Source organism: Oryx dammah, unplaced genomic scaffold (assembly GCF_014754425.2).
Source record: "Oryx dammah isolate SB20612 unplaced genomic scaffold, SCBI_Odam_1.1 HiC_scaffold_18, whole genome shotgun sequence".
Taxonomy (NCBI): domain Eukaryota; kingdom Metazoa; phylum Chordata; class Mammalia; order Artiodactyla; family Bovidae; genus Oryx; species Oryx dammah.
Genome location: NW_024070202.1, coordinates 564,948 through 568,600, shown reverse-complemented (window position 1 = coordinate 568,600; position 3,653 = coordinate 564,948).

Here is a 3,653-nt window from a genome sequence, read left to right as displayed (position 1 = left end):
TATGGCACACAATAATCTGTCTAAGTCAGATTAGCAAAACCCAGTTCATAAGAAGAAACATTAATATAAGCTGTCAGGTTATGTGAAATAGAGCCAGACATCCTGGAATGTGAAGTCAAGTGGGTCTTAGGAAGTATCACTATGAGCAAAGCCAGTGAAGGGGATGGAATTCCAGTTGAGCTATTTCAAATCCTAAAAGATGATGCTGTGAAAGTGCTGTACTTAATACGCCAGCAAATTCAGAAAACTCAGCAGTGGCCACAGGACTGGAAAAGGTCAGTTTTCATTCCAATCCCAAAGAAAGCCAATGTCAAAGAATGCTCAAACTACCACACAATTTCACTCTACTTATTTGCTAGTAAATAAATGCTCAAAATTCTCCAAGCCAGGCTTCAGCAGTATGTGAACCATGAACTTCCAGATGTTCAAGCTGGTTTTTAAAAAGGCAGAGGAACCAGAGATCAAATTACTAACATCCTCTGGATCATTGAAAAAGCAAGACTTGCCAGAAAAACATCTATGTCTGCTTTATTGACTATGCCAAAGTCTTTGACTGTGTGGATCACAATAAACTGGAAAATTCTGAAAGACATAGGAATACCAGACCACCGGATCTGCCTCTTGAGAAACCTATATGCAGGTCAGGAAGAAACAGTTAGAACTGAACATGGAACAACAGACTGGTCCAAATAGGGAAAGGAGTATGTCAAGGCTGGATATTGTCACCCTGTTTATTTAACTTATATGCAGAGCACATCATGAGAAACCCTGGGCTGGAGGAAGCAAAAGCTGGAATCAAGATTGCCAGGAGAAATATCAACAGCCTCACATATGCAGAAGGCACCACCCTTATGGCAGAAAATGAAGAAGAACTAAAGAGACTCTTGACGAAAGTGAAAGAGGAGAGTGAAAAATTAGCTTAAAGCTCAAATTCAGAAAACTAAGGCCATGGCATCTGGTCCCATCACTTCATGGGAAATAGATGGGGAAACAGTGAAAACAGTGACAATTTATTTTGGGGGGCTCCAAAATCACTGCAGATGGTGATTGCAGCAATGAAATTAAAAGACTCTTACCTTTTAGAAGGAAAGTATGACCAACCTAGAGAGCATATTAAAAAGCAGAGACATTACTTTGTCAACAAAGGTCAGTCTAGTCAATGCTATGGTTTTTCCAGTTGTCATGTATGGATATGAGAGTTGGACTAAAAAGAAAACTGAGTGCTGAAGAATTGATGCTTTTGAACTGTGGTGTTGGAGAAGACTCTTGAGAGTCCCTTGGACTGCAAGAAATCCAACCAGTCCATTCTAAAGGAGATTAGTCCTGGGTGTTCATTGGAAGGACTGATGTTTAAGTTGAAACTCCAATACTTTGGCCATTTGAAAAGACCTAGATGCTGGGGAAGATTCAAGCCAGGAGGAGAAGGGGACAACAGAGGATTAGATGGTTGGATGGCATCACTGACTCAGTGAACATGGGTTTGGGTAAACTCCAGAGTTGGTGATGGACAGCGGGGCCTGTCTTGCTGTGGTTCATGGGGTTGCAAAGAGTTGGACACGACTGAGTGACTGAACTGAACTAAACTGAAGCACACAGCTAAATGGCAATGAAATAACACATGGAATAAGATATATTTCTACTTTGTTGACAGATGTACAAAATCTTCCTGTAAAAGATAATCTCTGAAGTATGAATTATATTTAAGATGTGGCCCTTAAAACATGGGAGTGAGGAATCCTAAACAGAGAGGGAAGAAAAGTCTACTGAGGTGATAGATTTTAGAGTGAATTTAGAGAATGTTAGAGGGGTCCAGCTTGACTGGAGGCATCCAAGCAAATGGAAAAAAGTAGGGAAAGAGAGAGGAAAAGTATCTAATATGAGTTTCTGTAGCTTTATTCCACATTAAAAATCTACATGCTTTATTCTATATAGTATTGTGTCTTTGTAAAATATGATATTACCCTATGTCATAGACCTTTTTGAATTGGAGATATATATAAATAATTAAGCAAATTGTCAAGACCTGGGGAGTTAATAGTCACCAAGGTCTGACTCCAAAGCATATTCTTGTAGCACTGTAGTTTTTCCAACATAGTGGCTTCTGGCATTACTAAGTTAGACTTGGATCAGAGTTGGATAGGTAAAATATAAATATCCTTGTTGTTGGTCAGCTTTTAAGTCATTTCTGAGTTTTTTTGCAACCCCATGGACTATAGTCCACCATGTTCCTCTGTTCATGGGATTTCCCAGGCATCAGTACTGGACTGGGTTCCTATCATCTTTCCCAGGGTATCTTCCTGACCCAGGGATCAAACCTGCATCTCCTGCCTAGTAGTTAGATTCTTTACCACTGAGCCACCTGGGAAGCCCAGAATGTAAATATAGATAAAAGCCAAAACAAAGAAAACTACAACCATTATTGAGAACTACATGTTCAAAGAGGTTTGTGTCCCCCTACAGAGGACTACTCTTGTGGCTCATCTAGTAAAGAAGCAACATGGGAGACCCTGGGTTCCATTTCTGGGTTGGGAAGATCCCCCTGGAAAAGGGAAAGGCTACCCACTCTGGTATTCTGGCCTACAGTCCATGATGTCAGAAATAGTCGGACATGACTGACCAATTTTCACTTCACTTCACAGATGACTATATTCTAAGACTATATAATAAATTTCTAGGACAAGAATCATGACAAGATTTACATCTCTCAAACTAGTAATGACTAAGATATTACCACTATAAATAATTTTGTATATCAGTTCAAAAAGGCTTCATATCATATATATAGTGAACTATCTGATTAGGACCACAGAATGTGAAAATGAGTACATTTGTTAAAAATAAAGCATTAGATGAAGATTAAAGCTGGAACTCCAAATTTTGCACTTTGAAACACATGGCTCTTATAAAACATCAAACCCTTTTAACACCACTTGCCCCCATTCTGATTTATTTACATTGGTTCATATCTTGTCTTGTTAAAATAACTTTCTTTCTTTTTATTTTTCTTTTAGAAAAGAAACATGAAATGTTCAATTCATGAGCCCGTTTAAGTGGGAAGCTTTTAGTTTTCTTCTTTAAATGATAAAATAAAATTTGGAAATAAAATTTGATATTTTCAAAGCATTATCATCAGACATTTAGACTTTGACAAATGTCTTCTGATAGATTTTTAAGAAGAGAATTTTTTAATATAAATGTATTTATTTTAATTGGAGGCTAATTACTTTACAATATTGCATTGGTTTTGCCATACATCAACATGAATCTGCCACAGGTGTACATGTGTTCCCTATCCTGAACCCCCTCCCACCTCCCTTCCCATACCATCCCTCTGGGTCTTCCCAGTGCACCAGCCCCGAGCATCCTGTATCATGCATCGAACCTGGACCGGCGATTTGTTTCACGTATGATATTATACATGTTTCAATGCCATTCTCCCAAATTATCCCACCCTTGCCCTCTCCCACAGAGTCCAAAAGACTGTTCTATACATCTGTGTCTCTTTTGCTGTCTTGAATACAGGGTTATCATTACCATCTTTCTAAATTCCATATATATGCGTTAGTATACTCTATTGGTGTTTTTCTTTCTGGCTGACTTCACTCTGTATAATAGTGTTGGGAGCTGCGTTAGGCATTACTGACAAAATGGAG